Consider the following 17,982-nt stretch of genomic DNA (forward strand, 5'->3'; position numbering starts at 1 on the left):
GAAAAGGGGGCAGAAATAGTAGGATCCACCTAACTGTAGTACTGGAAACATCTATTCCTATAATTTTACAATGTACACATCACTATTATTGTTGCAACACTATTGCATATTTCATAAATATAATCATTTTAGTAAATTAGGACAATCTGCATAAACAGATCTTAGAACATTTCTGAGTAAGCATGGTGTTCTGAAATATATCATAGCAACACTGACAGTGTATAATTCATAAAACAATGTTGATGTGAGAATACAGTGTGTTATGGTTTGGATGTGAGAGGTCCCCCCAAGTTTCACACTTGAGACAATACAAGAAGGTTCAGAGGAGAAGGCAGGGTTGTGAGAATTTTTACCTAATCAGTGAATTAATCCTTGATGGAATTAACTGGGTGGTAACTAGAGGAAGGTAGGGTGTGGCTGGAGGAAGTGGCTCATTGGGGGCATAGCTATGGGATATATATTTCGTATCTGTAGAGTGAAGTCTTTTCTCTGCTTTCTAATTACCATGTGAGCTGCTTCCCTCTGCCACACTCTTCAGCCATGATGTTCAGCCTGACCTAAGCCCCTAGGAATGGAGCTGGCCTTCTATGGACTAAGACTTCTAAAATTATGAGCCCCCAAATAAACCTTTCCTCCTATACAGTTGTTCTGGCCAGATCCTTTAGTCATAGCAGCAAAAAAGTTTACTAAAACAGGGTGAATATAAAAAAAGACAAGGCTGAGACTGGGAGTGTAGCTCTATAGTATGGCATGTTCTTAACTTAAGGCCCTGGGTTCCATCCTCAGCACAAGACATGAAGAAAGGAATGAATGGAAGGAAGAACTTTGATAGCTATTATGAGCTGTGAACTTGTTGACACATGAGAAATTTCTTCCCCAGTTGCTACATTCATGCTTGGGAATATAACAGTCAGAATCTGATAATTTCTTTGACTTTACAAGTAATCCTGCCATATCATACTCGGTTGACTTCATTACTAAAGTTGAGCAGCGTAGAGGAGCAGAAAGATCACTAGGTTCAAAGTCAGAGAGCTCTGTGAAGACATGCACAGAGAGGCAAAAACCTTGATTCCTCTTATATGCAGATTCCCAGCTGAGGGTGAACAAGGTAAAGCTCTGCTTTCCTGTACCAGTTCTCATACTGTAAACAGGTGTTCTTTTTGTGGTTTCTTTGGTGTTTTATTGTTGCATTTTTGAGCTTTTGTTAGTGATTTCAGTGTCTAAGGTGGCTCCCCACCATAGGGCTGAGGTACTTGCTGTCTGGCATTGTTGAGTACAGGAAAGCACCAAAGCATCTTATGGAGGATATATGTTGGTGAGATTTTTTTTCTTTGGACTGCATGCTCCTGGCTGTTCAAAGCATATACTTTAGTTCAATTGGCAGCCAGGAAAAATGCACACAGGTTCAATCTGGTCCTAGAAATTAAAAAAAAAAAATTAAGTGAACTTACTTAATTCAGTCCTCTTTCAAAAATCTGACATAAAGGTTATGTTCTAAATTTTACAAAGGAAGAAAATGAGAATTTGAAAAGATAGGTTCAAAGTGATGTTAATCTTGGTCTCTGGATCAAGGTTCTTCTGATAACAAAGGAAAAAAAAATAATGACTAATTTCATGACATGAAGTTTTCCTACAATCAGCCAAGACTTAAAAGTGTTAGGTGTTAGATGTCTGTTAGATTCTGAGAGCTCTTGGTAAGTTCCTTGTTCAACCTGTCTTTCAATTAACACATATTCACTGAAAACATGGTTCCCACTGTTACTTAAATGTCTATATTAAGAAAAAATATCTTTCCTCAAAAGGAAATTCATTCTATTTTTAAATCACTTGTATATTGATAAAAAATTTAAATTTTATAAATCACTCCACCATTTTATAAAAATAAAACTTTTATTTTAAAGTTAAACAAAAAAAATGTTAATGCCAACCATTCATCCCAATTCAATTTTTACAGAGAAAATGCAACTTTGCTCTTTCTTTTCACCTGACTATTCTTCTTCCCATGTGGTAAAATCCTTCAAATGCTTTTCTTCTTAATTCTCAGACTATCAATCACTAGAAACCTACACGATAAGATTGATATGTGAATTAAAGTCTGAGTCTTAAGAAGCTGTTAAAAATAGCTGACTATAAAATAACAAAAGGAAGAAAGAGAAAAGGTGAAGGAGATAAGAAGGAAGAGAGGAAGGAAGGAATTTTTCAGGTCTGTTAAGGTTTTCTCATTATCCCATATATCACTTTGGACCCTGTTTCATGTGGTAGTCCAAAATAAAAAAATTAAAAGTCTTGGGTTCAGCTTTCATCTCTGCCAATCTGGAATGGGTTCTCCATAGTCTCACATATTGAAGGCTTGCTCCCCAATGTCGCAATGTTCAGAGATGGGACATTGGAGAATTAATTGAATCACAAGGGCCTTGACTTCATCAAAGGATTAGTCCATTATGGCAGCGTGGACTATGGGGGAGGTAGTGGAGATTGCAGGAGGTTAGGCCTAGTCCGAGGGAGTGGGTAACTGGGGATATGCCCTGGAAGGATTTCCCTGGTCTGCAATCCCTTTCTTTCTGTCTCTGTCTGTCTGTCTCTCTCTTCCTTCATGTTTACCATGAGCTGAGCAGCTTTTCTCCACTGAGTATTTATGCCATGATGTTCTTTCTGTCTCACATCAGGCTCAAAGCAACAGAGCCATTTGAACATTGATTGAAATCCCTGAAATCATGAACCAAATTAAAACTTTCCTCCTCTAAATTGTTTTTCCCAGGTATTTGTCACAGCAACAAAAATCTCTCTCTCTCTCTCTCTCTCTCTCTCTCTCTCTCTCTCTCTCTCTCACACACACACACACACACACACACACACACACACAAATACTCTGAGCCTCAGCTGTTTTCTGCAGAGTTAACATAGTGGACACAACTTTCTACACAAGATAAAAATGATTGAGATGTTTAAAAATGTGAAAATGCATTGTAAATAGGAAAATGAAATGAAAATGTAAGGCCTTGTTATTTTATAAGTTCTCACCTTCCAAACTACTGGAGATTCTAGGATACACCATAATAACAGAAGGTAAATTGCATGGTCTTACCTTTCATTGAGTTCTAGCATTAGTCAATTACTCTTCTCCAGCAATTCTAAGTCTGAGTGAGTAGAGAACCCCTCAATTCATTAAAGCTTAAATGCATTTAGGCACAGAGTTCTGTTTTCAGAAAATAAGTTTTTTTTTTCCTTGTAAGGGTCATGTTTGAGTTTTATCCTAGATATAAATACATTTATTTCAAAAAATTATCAATTTTACATAGTGGTAACCCACACCTGCATAACTGATCTTCACCAAACTAGTGTAAGGATTTTTATTTTCATTTGGCAAATGAAATAAGAGAATTGAGTGAGTGGTCTAATGTCACATTCCCATAAAATAGTTAAGAATTACAAATTCTTACAATAGTGAAGAATTACAAATTCTAGGGCAATGTTTTAAACAATAGTACTTAAAATTATGAATATTGAAGCAACTCTGCATTCAAAAACAGGGGGTTGGGAAATTGTGGCATATCAGTAAAGTAGAATATTGCATAGCATCCAAGATGATAATAAAGAATGACACAGGGAATTGCAGGATAAGTACATTCATATGTATTTTATGATAATTATGATTATTCCTTTAGGAAACTAGCTGCAGGTCAAAAGAATATGAGAGTTTTGAAAGGCTATTATAACAGCTCCAATTTCTTTTCTTTCTTGTTTCTACCATTTGTCAGTATTATTGAAATAGCTTTGATGTTTATACCAATGTTCCATATTAGATGTTTTTCAAAAAAATGTCTATTCTTGGCTTCCTTTAAATTTTAGTAAAGCATCTACCTATTCCACCTGTGCTTTGGCATTTAGAGAGAAAATACTTTGCACAAGAATTCTTGCAGGGAATACTTCTTCAAGACAGCACAGTTCCCAGCAAAATGGCCTGAAATTAGTCTTCTGAGGAAATGTATATGAAAGGATAATATTAGAGGGGAAATGTTCTTTTTATGGTTAATCAAGTTGTTTCAATAGTTGAATTCAATGCATATTTCACCGAAGAAATTTTAAATCTTGTTCTTAAACATCTATTATTTGATTTCCCCACAGATTGTTCTTAAAAGGGTCTATATTTTCCTTAGAAAGGTTACTATATTCACAACTTAATATATTTCTGCATGTGTCTAATTAAGAGATACCTCTTCTCTGAACATTTGTCATCCTTCTCACTCAGAAAGGGCATTTCCCCACCTAAAAATTTACAGCTGACAGTATAAATGGTTGTCAACTTTATAATGGTTGACTGGTGCAATGCATTTCTAGATTTTAAACGGGAAAAAAAAATGGCTTTTTGAGTGTGTGGGGAGGGGGTTTTATGTGTATTTCTTATTTGAGATGTTCATTACATTGTATTTCTTTCATTTTTAAAACAACCACTCTGGAGAGTGGTGAGCAAATTTAGGAGGAAGGAAGCTTAGTTCTGTGCGTCCTTGAAATAGATATTACTTGATTTTGCAGCTCACATAATAATGGATAGCAGAGAACACTCTGGGTTTTGAATTGAAAAAAGAATAATGAAACAAGTCCTTTTAAAAACTCTGAATATAAACTGTTCACCCAATTAAGAAAATGCATTCACTTTCAGTCAATGATGTAGTAAGGGACAGATAATTGCAGCTGTCTATGTCAACCTTGTAAAGAGCTTTCGAAAATCATTAAGCATTCAGAAATTTTATTCGGCCTGCAACATTTTCCTGAACTGCACTCACACTTATTAAAACCACTCCCTGACCATTTTCACCCTCTCTTAGAGCCCTCCATATCATTAAGGTAAAGCCTGGCAACCATTCTCCTGCAACAGATAATGATCTTTTTTTTCTCACCAACATAAATTTTCATCAAAATCAAAATGAAGGACACTAGAAAGCTGTCCGACAGAAAGCTATATTTCCCTCAGGACTGTGTCAAGATGATATTAAAATAACCATCCTTTTAATATATTTTCATTTTGTTCCATATATGCCATCTAACTGATTTTGTACATATTTTTGCCAAAATGATAATTTGCTTTGGTGACATATAGAGACAGTGTACTTTTAATATCAGAATTTTTGAAAAATTCTGTTTACCACGGCTATGCCTTGTCCATATGGCCTAGAGTTTACTTTTCATGGTTAAGCCATACAGAGGGTGCACTAAGAAGAAGTCATAAATATATAACTAATGAAAAAAAATATGTTCCCATATTGCCTGATGTGCTCTTTCCTCTCTACCCTGACATCCCATGCTGACTGGAGAATCTCACACTTTGCCAATAGGTTCACATGCTCTTTATTTTGTATTTATAATGCTGGGGGGTTTTCTAGTCATGGGAGTTACATGGATTTTCGCCTTCTGGCTATTTTACTATGCTGAAGCTTATAAACATCCATTGTTAAAATCAGAACTTGCAGACTTCAATTCAGTGCCAGTTGTTGTTATGAAAGATATTTTCCTCCTAATACTATTACCCTCATTTGCCTTTCCCACATCAATTTGGTAATTAAACTCAGCCAGAATCCTCTTACTGCAAATTATAAACTTTAAAAACAACCAGGACACATCCCAGTGGCCTCCAAACTGCCCTGGGTTCAGTTGTCACCGTGCACAGTTTTATTCTAACACTCAGTGCTAAGCTGGCTCCTGCTGGGGCCTGGCTGAGTCCTCTGGGTAATCCTGTGAGTGGCAACATTTAAAATCCACACTCTGTACTACCCAGCATTGGCCATTGCTAGACACTCTGCCTTCAGAACAGAGAATGCAGCACGCTAGAAAAACAAAATATTTTCTTCTTCTGAACTAGAAATGGAATCTGAAAGGAAAGGCATTTCTAAAATGTCTTACTAATTCATTTAATCATAGGCAAAGCCCTGACAACAAAGTCAAATATCTAGCAGGTACTACTCAGAGATGGCATCAAGAGCATTCCAATGCACAATCCTGGGTAATCACTGTTATGATGGTGGTGATAATAGGACTCACAATGATGAAGGTGACTGAAGTGGCTTATGGATATTCTTATGGAGATAACATTTAAGCAAAGAGAGCAGTTCAATTTAACATATGGTCAGATTTCCCTCGATATGTGATTTCCAAAGGGAGAAAACACATCCTACTGTTTTCTCTTTGCAAGACATTCTGTTCTGAAGTAGAAAGTTTTCATTGGTCACTTTCCATGAGAGCTGTGAGGCATCTTGCTAAATAACTTATAGACCTTGTGCTATACAGAAAGCAAGTCTAAAGCATTTGACAGCGTGTTACCCATTGACTAATTCCCATTTGAAATACGGTTCTGTATGGTAGATCTATACAGTTACATTAGAGAGTATTGGAGAATCAAAAGATTTGAGCCAACAAATGTCACCTCCATTCCACAAATAGAAACATTTGCTTTGAAGAGTCTCTATTACTTACAAGATCAGCAAATATTATAATTCTTCAGTTTCTTTTTTATCTTCAATAGACCTCTTAGCAATTTTTATAGGTGAATTATGTCTGATGTTCATCAATACTTCAATATAAGGAGTTCAGAAACTAAAGAGCTCTGTGGGCCAGTCTTTGTTTTTGGGGTTTGGACCAAGTATGGTTTTGCAGTATAACCTAACTTACTCCTGCATGACCAGAAGCTGACAAAAAAAAAATGTCTCCTACCTGCAGGATAGATGTCACGTTGCAAGATCATCAGCAGCCTTCTTCCTTAGAGACCAGCTGTTGAGTGGGCTATTTCTGGTAGCAGCATGGAACAGGAGGCAGGCAGTGCCAGAGATGATTAAAGAAAGGAAGTGCCAAGAGAAGCAATACACACAACAGCTGGAAAATGTGGGAGAGATTTTTAGATATGGTATGCAAGTCTTTTCAGAAGGCACCTTAATAAAAAAATAATAATAATAAAATAAAATAAAACACATACAGCTGAGCTCTAAACCCTAAAAGAAATGAAGGCATAAAGGGTCATGGCAACTATCAAAAAACTTCCTTTCAAGAATTCTGTCCAAAATGCCCATTAGGAAATAGAAGATATTTGAAGAGAAGAGGTTTGAGGGTATTTTTTGCTACTTTCAAGTTCTCTTGCAACTTTAAACTTATTGTTGTCACACTGATGTGGGAGAACCTAATTGTCTCCTTCCAGCAGGAGAGAAGTCTGCTGCGTTTAGAGTCTATAGTAAAGCAGCAGGCAGCCTAGAACCTCAGAAGAAGGGGTGGGTTTAGGGTCACACAGTGCACGCGCACACCATGCCAGAAATGGGAAATGTAGTTTGGCCTCATCGTTACAGTTCCCAAGTTGGCAGTGAAATCAGAATCCCCAAAGCATCTGTGAACTTCAGCCTGTGGCTGGCATCCCTGCAGAGGCATGGAGGAGAAACACAAACACTCAAAAAGCTTAAAATATTGTAATTTAACTCTTGCCCTCTTTTTAATTTTATTTATTTATTTATTTATTCTTTTGGTAACGTATTGGCCTCCACCTTTCCCAAGTGTGAGATGCTTTTTTGGCTTTTTGTTGCTCTGTGACTGTGCCTTTAAGCTGCTGCTTTAATGGCCCAACCCAATCATGCTGACAGTCAACCACAGCCAAAGGCGAACACCCCAGGCCACCTGAGGTTCATAGTAGGGTTGAGTGTAATCTCGTTTTTGAATCCATAGGTGCAAATATTAGAAGTTTGTGAGCAAAATCTCAATTGAGATGAATTATTTAATATACTGTTTCAGGAATGGCAAGCATCAGTGTCTATGAATGCCTCACATCTAATACTCTAGTGGAAAGTGTGATGATAAAGTTTGTGCAACTTATTTTACCTAGAGGGTTGATACCCTGTTTGGAACCCACCGTATTTATTAGGCCTTACTTCAAGTAACTGATATTCATTCTTCCACAGCATAGAGGCCTGAAGTTCAAAATCAAGGTGTCAGCAGGGCCATGCTCCCTCTGAAGGCTACAGGAGTAGATCCTTCTCACTTCTCTAGCTTCTGGTGGCATGTGGATATCCTTAAATTACCTGAATTTTCAGCCACCTCTATCTTTAACTAGATTTCTTCCCTCTGTGTCCCATATTCTAATTTCCCTTCTTAAGGTAACACCAGTAATAGATATAGGGCCCACCTTTTCCCACTAAAATCACACTTTGATTTTATTTTATCTACAAAGACACCATTTCCAAATAAGGCCACCTTCACAGATCAGTGACTGACCTTGTGTGGCAGCTGTTTGCAGAGGTTCCTAAGCCAGGCAGAGGGGTAGAAATGTAAACACTCTCTACCAGAAAAGGTTATCTCAGTGTGATGAGCAAAGACAAGGAAAGCTAGGGATAGAATCTGTGACACAGGTGGCATCTTCTGAATAACATACAATTCACCATGATTTAAACTCAAATGTAATAATAGCTTCTCTTTTCTTTTTAAGTTTTGTTTATTTATTTTTATTATATTATTTATTTATTCTAATTTGTTATACACAATGGTAGAGTGCAATTCATTTCATATTATACCCATAGAGCACAATTTTTCAAGTCACTGATTGTACACAAAGTATTTTCACACCAATTGTGTCTTCATACATGTACTTAGGGTAATGATGTCTATCTCATTTCACCATCATTCCTACCCCTTTGCCCCCTCTCTTCCCTTCCTTCCCCTTTGCCCTATCTAAAGTTCCATCATTCCTCCCATGCTCCCCCCACATCACCATTATGAGGCAGCATCCTCATATATCAAAGAAAACATTTAGCCTTTGGTTTTTTCGGATTGGCTTATTTCACTTAGTATTACATTCTCCAATTCCATCCATTTACCTGCAAATGCCATGATTTTATTCTCCTTTAATGCTGAGTAATGTTCCATTGTATATATATACCAAAATTTCCCTATCCATTCATCTACTGAAGGGCATCTGGGTTGGTTCCACAATTTAGCTATTGTGAATTGTGCTGCTATAAACATTGATACAGCTGTGTCCCTGTAGCATGCTGTTTTTAAGTCATTTGGGTATAAACTTAGGAGTGGTATAGCTGGGTCAAATGATGGTTCCACTCTAAGTTTTCCAAGGAACCTCCATACTGCTTTCCAGATTGACTGTACCAATTTGCAGGTCCCACCAGCAATGAATAATAGCTTTTCTTTGTTTTTGTAATAAGCCAAATTCAGGTGCTAGAGTGTCTTACAGTTGCATGCCAAAGACCTGTCTGTTGAATATTTCTCATAACCAAACCATTTGGGACATTTGGATGTGGAAATATCATCTACCATGAAGTTTGAACTCTAGATAAATATTGTTTCAATGGTTTATGCATACTCAATTTTCATTAAAAGGGATAGCAAGTATCCTGAGCTAGCAATTACAGACAATGGCTTTCCCTTTCATCATATCTGATAACAGGAAATTTTCAATTCCTCGAAACAAAAGGACATGACAAACATCAATAAACAGAAATTGGGTAATACTGTGCTGTGTTTCTTTTTCTTTAATAAGGAGGCAGCAAAGGCAAGTAAATGGGGCATAATCCAGGTGATCTCCAAAAGGAAGAAAGAAGCCTGTGAGAATCATCTAGAGGAGTAAAAACCTAGCCTTAGCCTTCATCCTCTATGTTCATATGACTATTTATGTGCAATAAAAAGTGATTTTAGCCATTATCTCATCTTCAGTATTACATTTAATGTAATTTCTGCCTACTCATGGGAAGAACAATCACAACCTTAGGACATTTTATGACATGAATATAAGCAGATATTTCACTTACCACTTCAACTCCCTAAAATTGAAAGTTTCAAGTGCCCTAGTATATCCACATATTTTCTATATGCCAAGCTTCTCAAGCTTCGAGCATCCTGGATTAAAAAGCTAATCTTCAAGTTTCAGCATTCAGTGTCCTCTTAGTGTTTAGCTAGCCTTATCCTAAAACAGGCTATCACTTTCAAATTCTTGTTAATGGGAAAAAATTTAATTCAATAAAATGGAAGATTTTAGTGTTGAAAATTTTGATTTAGACTGGAAGTTTCTACCCTTTGAAGACACTAAGAATCATAAAGTTCTAAAATTCTTGCAGTAGAAATGTTGCTTACATATACTGATATATATTGCCTATAAAGTTAGTCATGTGTTATTATGCAAAATACCCTGTTCTTTCTGAGAAAACTTTTCAATAAGCTTGATCAAGAACATTAATTATGAAAATAGGGAAAAACATTTAACATTGTTGAAAAGTAATTAAAAATATATTTCACCATATGCTCCTGTCGTTAGTTCACTTCAGCAAAACAAATTTCTAAAGCATTTATTATCCCCCATCATTTTTTAAAGAGCCCTAATGTTCACATATGGCACAGAAGATATACAGATAAAATGAATCAGCCCTGAGAAAGTATGGCAGGAAATTCATTTGTCTACATTCAACAGATTATAAGAACTGAGTCAGTGAGGACGTCTTTTCCTCTTTTATAAGAAAACTGTTGGAACGTTTCATCTCCACCTCTGAATTATTAAGACAACCAGTGTTATAAAGGTCATTGTTATGAACTAAATGTGTTTCTCCCCAGTTCAAAATAGGCAGAATTATTGCTGTGGGTATATACGTGACTGCATGACCAATGTAATTCTGCAATCTGTACACTCAGAAAAATGAGAAATTATAACCCATCTGATTCAAATGTATGATATGTCAAGATCATTGTACTGTCATGTGTAACTAATTAAAACAAATTTAAAAAATAAAAAATAAAAGCCCTAATCCCTAATGAGATGGGACTTGGAGCTATGGCCTTTGGAAGGTGATTAGAGTTAGATGAAATTATGAAGATGGAACCTTCCTGATTACATGAGTGTCTTTATAAGAAGAGAAAGATAGCAGAAGGTGTTTTTTCCTCTTTTTCATGTGAGAATAGAGCAAGAAGTCAGCAGGCTACAACACACAGGAGAATTCTCACCAACAACCTGACCTGTGACTTCCAGCCTCCAGAATTATGAGAAATGAATGTCCATCATTTAAGTCAATCTGTCTAAATTGTAGCAGCCTAAACTGACTATAACAGACATTGAGAGGACAATGTAATCTATATCATTCCTTTAATGATGGGAGCATGAGAGTTTTCTGCTTAATTGTAAGTGATAAAATTAAACAGAGTTTTCATTTAAAATCCTGTACAGTGCCTCTAAGAACATACTCATTTTAGGAGTTAATTCAAAATGTTTATGAATTTGTCAAGAAGGTTGAAAATAAGTATTTTATTCATTGAGGTGACAATAAGCTTCATGCTGGCAGAATATGATGTTTGTGAAATAAAACAATAGGAGGATAATGAAGAGTAATTGTTTCACAAATCATAACCTAATACAAAACCTAACATTTCTGAATGGAAATAACACCTCTCATAATCTAAGAAGCAATACTCTATAACTAAGGAGAGATCCTGGACCCTGCTACTGGCTGGGCTTTTGACTTTCACTCTGCTATGGCTGTAATGGCCTCTTCTCCACCTGGCCTTCTCTTCTTACAATTGACTCCTCAATTTAGGTTCCAAGATGGAGTTCAAATTCAGGTCCTGCATGAATTTTGATCATGCAATATTGTAGGTATTGGCAGTCAGATCAATAGGTATGACAGAGAAGAGGGAAAATTTCTTGCAGATATGTGGAAAGGGTGACCACTTTCTTCAGAGAGTACTTACAAATAAAGAATTCAAGATTTTAAAAGTTCATTAGCAAGATTAGTAAAAGTATTATATAGATTAATGCTATTTTGTATATAAAATATTTAACTATACAGTTTGATATCATCCTTCATAACTAAAATTTTTTTGTATTCTGTTTGCCTTATCTCCTTTTAGAGTTTTCCTTCTAGAACTCTAATTTCCTAGGTCTTAAGAATAAAATTTAAACAGGTGGACCATTGTGCAAAGTAAAAGTGCCTCTTTCTCCTGCTGAATTCTGGGCAGTGTGGCAGAGATTTGAAAATGGGTTTCTCATCCTTTCTCTCTAACCAACAAGGATTTGTTGGTTTTTTGTTTTGTTTTTGTTTTTGTTTGGTTTATTTGGTCTTTTTTTAACATACAACCCTATGGGACAACATCAGATAATTGGATGAATAGATGAATAGATGACATATTTTTTAAAAACGTGTGTTTTAAGGTATGGAGTTTTTAAGAAAGGGATGAAAAAATGTCAAAAAAATTGGTCATAAATTTTTACATAAAAATATAACTCAAATGATGATGTCCTTTTTGGAAGTCAAATCATCACCAATAAACTATAATTATTTATGCAATTAGCAGTGCCACCATTCACCCAATGCTCTGACTTAAAACCCTTTGTATCACACTCAACACCAGCAGTTTGAATTGGAATAAAGCTTACAAGAAAAATTTTAAAAAGCTAACTGCATCTATTTCCAAAATATACCTGAAATGTTCTCACTAACCACTAAATACACTAATCCAAGTCACCAATGCTACTCTCTTGGACTACTGCAGAAAGCTCCTAATTATTTTTGTCTCCATGTTTTCCTACATTTTATTCTCAACAGCCAATTTTATGTTTAAAACACAAGTTCTATTGTTACTCCCCCACCCACCATCCCTCAGACCTTCAGCTACATTTAGAACAAAGTCTAATGTGGCTTATCAGGTCCACCACGGTCTGGGTTCCAGCTACATTTCCTATCCTAGAATTGCCTCATCCTTTCTCTTTCCCATCCAGCCACTCTAGCCTATTGGCTGTGCCTGTCACATGACTAACAGCACTGAAGGCCTTTGCACACGGCCTGAGATGCTTGAAGAAAAACATCCCTCTTATGATTGCCCAGGTAATTACTTAATTCATTCTTGTCTTTACTCAGGGGTCTTCTTAACTGTCACTTCTTCATAGCATCTTCTCTAATCAGCCTATTAAAATAAATTTCCTCTACTTTTTCACAGCTTATTTATATTATAATATAGGACTTTGTTATTTCCAACAATAGTGTGTGATTTTCAGTGAGTCAAGAGAAGCCCATCTGTCTTACACACTTATCAGCTAGAACTATGAACAAGTGTTTATAAGTATTTTCAAGAACTAAAAAATGCTGAGAGCCACGGCTGAGTCTGTATGGCCCCTGGCATTTTGCCAACAGTATTGATTGACAGGCGCCTCTGCCTGTCCGCCTCTGCCGCAACTTTTGAGTTCTCGCACTATTTTGGAGTTCTCGTGGGGATTTCCGGGGATTCCCCGAGAGTTCCCATTGGTTGGGGAAGTGCAGGAGGAGGGATTTCCGGGAGATATAGTTCCGGCTGGGGGTTCCTGGACAAGCCTCGTGGCGTGTTCGGGAGGATTTCCCCGGGAGCTGTGTGAAGTGTTTTTCTGCGTTTTAAAAATAAAGTTTGTTCCTGCTTCAGTGGCTCGTGATTTGTGCCCAGCCAGACTGCGGCATTTGGTGGCCCGTACGGGGAAATCCTCCCGAACACGCCACGAGGCTTGTCCAGGAACCCCCAGCCGGAACTATATCTCCCGGAAATCCCTCCTCCTGCACTTCCCCAACCAATGGGAACTCTCGGGGAATCCCCGGAAATCCCCACGAGAACTCCAAAATAGTGCGAGAACTCAAAAGTTGCGGCACAGGCGGACAGGCAGAGGCGCCTGTCAATCAATACTGTTGGCAAAATGCCAGGGGCCATACAGACTCAGCCGTGGCTCTCAGCAAAAAAATACATTAAAATGGGATTTTGAGTATCTCTTAGTCATTTCTACTAAGCAGAGTTTATCATTCCTCCTTTGAAAGATGCATTTTACTTCAAGTAATCAGGAAACAATATTTGATGAGAAATGACAGAAGCTTATTTTTAGAAAAATACTATAAGCATCTAACAGTCTTTCAGTCTTTTGTGGGAAATTAATGGAGACTGGAATATGAATTTGGGTATATACATAGGAGCGCACATCAAATATTCCAATGAAAAAACTGTTGATCTTATGTAAGCCACCATTCCTCTGTTTTCCAACTCAAGAAAAGAAAAAAGTGAAAATAAAAAGGAAAACCTGAGGAAGTGAGTTGATAGGAAGCAATCTACAAGTTTTAATTACATTGGGGCAACAATTTGAATAGAGTCAAAAGGAAACAATACTCCCATTGAAGCACTGTTGAAACACCCCATCCTTAACACATTCATATTTTATATATGTCTTACATATGAACTGAACAATAAAGTTCTCACTCGAATGAAGTTTTTATTTTACTAAGCTTTGGGAACAAACTGATTTTAGTTTTGAGATTAAATCTCACAAGAATACCTGTCTAAAAATTTACCAAATTTTCCTCAAAGTAGCAATTCTTGCTTTAGGAAAAATTTGGTGTAACTGGTAGACTTTTAAAACTGCAATGTTTAAATTAGATTTTTATGTATTTCTGTATTTACAAATAGGCTTTCTTACAAGGCCTATTTCCTCCACTCTACTGAGGTATGATCAAAGTGCAGTACACTATATACAATTTAGTCAGTATTGACATATAAATATATTATGAAACCATTGGCACAATGAAGAAATTAAGCATTTCCATTATTCTCAAAAATTTGCTAATAACAATTTGTTATTCATTTATCCCTATAAACCAATTTCATATATTTCTGTTCTGTTTTCTATCATAAGTTTGCCTTTATAGAAATTTAAATAAAAAGAATCATCTGACATAAACTTCCTGTTGTCTAGCTTCTTTTCCTCAGTCCACAATGGCATACAAAGAAACAGGAAAGTATGGCCCACTTAAAAATAAATAAATAAATAAATTTACAGAAGCCACTCATGAGAAAGTTCATCCAACAGAATTATCAAAGACTTTGAAAAAACTGTATTAAATATATCAAGTAGTTAAATAAAAAGGTGCACAAGTAATTTAAGAAAATGGGAAATAAACAAACTAAGAATATCTGTGAAGAGATAGAATTAAAAAAAATTAAAAAGAGAACCAACTTAAAATACTTGAAATTTTAGAGCTGCATAATACAAGCATAGAAATAAAGAGTTGGCAGAATTCAAAAGTACCTTTGTGCAGAAAGAAAAAAAAAAACTAAGCAAACTTGAATATTGAGCAATCAATATTTTAAGTTTAAACTACAGAAAGTAAACAGAAGAAAGCAACATTAATAGAGTCTAAGGACACCCATAGAATGCCATCAAATAGACTAACATGTGACTATAGAATCCCAGAAGGACAAGAGAGAAAGAAAGCAATATTTGAAGAAACAAAGGCTGAAGTCTCCCTAAATCTGATGACATATATTGGAGAGATAGATAGATAGATAGATAGATAGATAGATAGATAGATAGATATCTCCAAGAAAGTCAACCAAATTCAGGCAAGTTAAACTCAGAGACCCACATCTAAGACATTATATTCAAACTGTCAAAAACAAAGACGAAGAGAAACTCTTGAAGACAGCAAGAGAGAATTGACTTGTCAAGGGATTTATACAGTCAATTGCTCATCAGAAACCATGAAGAAAGGAAATATGATAACATATTTAAAATGCTAAGGAAAAACAATTTTAAACAATGAATCAAGTATTCTGTATACAACAAAACTACACTTCAGATATGAGGTGGAAAATAAGATACTCTCAAATAAATCGAAGCAGAGAGAGTTAAATCCCACAAGACCCGCCCTACAAGACATACTAAAGGTTTAATTTAATGTCTTAAAAATAAATTTTTGTGTATCAGAGTATCAACGAAGTGAAAATACAATCTAAAAATGGGAAAAATATTTGTAAATCGCATATCTGTTAAGCCTCTAATTTTTGAATATATGAAATAGCACAAAGATAATCAATCTTATTAAAAAATTGGGCAGATGACCAGAATAGAAATTTTCTCAACGAAAACATGTAAATATTCACTAGGCCCATAAAAATAATCAATATCATTGGAAATTCAGGAAATGTAAATCAAAACTACATAATATACTATTTCACACTTACAAGAATTGCCATCACACAAATATCAGGAAATTACAAGTGTTGCTAAAAATGTGGAGAAATGGGAAAACTTCTACATTGCTGATAGGGATGCAAGGTAGTTCAATGCTATGGAAAATAGTTTATTGGTTTCTCAAACACTAAAATAGAAATATCATATGACTCAGTCGTTCTACTCCTAAGTATATACCAAAACAACTGAAAATAGAAACTCAAATACTTGTATGTCTATACTGACTGCAATATTATTCACAATAGCCAAAAGATAGAAATATCTCAAGTGTTTATCAATAGATGAATAAATAAGTGAAATATGATATGTGCATGGGAAGTGGGATAGTAGTAAGTAAATGATGTCTGATAAGTGCTAAAATATCAATAAAATGTGAGAGCATTAAGCTAAGTAAAATAAGCTATAAGCAACAGGAAAAATATTACATGAATACATGTATATGAAACATTTAAAATATTCAACATTTAAAATATTCAAACTCATAGAGACAAAATGGTAAGAGATATAGTCAGGAGTTAAGGAAATGGTTAGGGGAGGTTTGTTAAATGTTAAAGTTCTTATTTGGAGTAATGGAAAAGCTTTACAAGTAGATAATGATGATGTTGCAGAACATAATAAATATAGTTAATGCTACTGAATTCTACACTTAAAAATGGTTGATATGGCAAATTTTATGGTACGCTTTCTAGTAAAAATCAATAATGGTACTAAAAAGGTTAATATTTTATGTATTCACATGCTTATTTCTTTAAAATTTTATCATCAGAAATTACACTTTAACTAAATAGGCCACTGAAATAGAACATTATAAATGTTCTTCAACTTAGGATGGGGTTAAGTCCCAAAAAGTCTATCTTATGTTGAAATTATTAAACATCAAAATGCCTTAAATATATTTAACCAAGTGACCATCACATCATAGCTTAGTAACACAGTCCACTATGAAGTATCAATGGTTTTGGCCCATGATCCCATTACTATGTTGGAGCTGCTGGTCACCATCCTGGTCCACATCACAAGAGATCAGACCTATTACATTTGTCACTCAGAAAACATTCAGGAGGAAGACATTGATATAGCTCTAAAATTATTTCTCTACTTATTTTCTATAATAGAGGAACAGCAGTTATATAACGCCATCTACAATTTATGAAATAATGAAATTTTGCAATGTACATTTATCAAAAAACACTCATATATTTGCCCACAGCTTTCCCAGCTGCTCATTATTTTTTGTTGTTGTTGTTGTTTGTTTGCAGTACTGGGGATTGAACCCAGGGGCACTCTACTACTGAGCTACATTTCTAGCTCTTCTTGAATTTTTTAATTTATGTTCAGGCTGCCCTTGAACATAACATTCTCTTGTCTCAGTCTCTCTCTCTTTTTTTTTTTTTTTTGACAGTCTTAATTTTTCTTTCTTTCCATTGTACATCCCATGAACCACATTTGTCCTTATTTTTTAACTCCTACTTTGATTCCTTAAATGATCTTGAGTTTGGATTTCTGATCTTTGCAGCAGAGAATCTTATCCAACACTATAACAGATAAGATCTGCTCTTTAACATTAAAAGAATTAACATCGACTTTTAGAGCTGTTTCTGTAAGTGTACTCTAAGCGAAGTAACTTTTTCTTAAACATTTAGGGGTTCCTCGGACTTCTGTTTTTACTTAACAGTGCTTTCTTTCCATTGAAAATATTTTTTACCTTTAATTTTCTAACAGCAAATGAAATACATACATTTTGCAACAAATTTCTACAATATAAAATGTAGAAATAAAGGTTTTCCCTTTCCAACTCTTTTCAGCCTCTACTGCGTTTTACAGTTCAGTTGGTTGTTGTTTTGTTTTGTTTTATGGTGCTAAAAATTGAACCCAGGGGCACTCTAACACTAAGTCACATCCAAGTCGTTTTTATTTCTTATTTGGAGATAATGTCTAAGTTGCTTAGGGCCTTGATAAATTGCTGAGATTGACTTCAAACT

The sequence above is a fragment of the Marmota flaviventris genome, chromosome 16, assembly GCF_047511675.1.
Source record: "Marmota flaviventris isolate mMarFla1 chromosome 16, mMarFla1.hap1, whole genome shotgun sequence".
Classification (NCBI taxonomy): domain Eukaryota; kingdom Metazoa; phylum Chordata; class Mammalia; order Rodentia; family Sciuridae; genus Marmota; species Marmota flaviventris.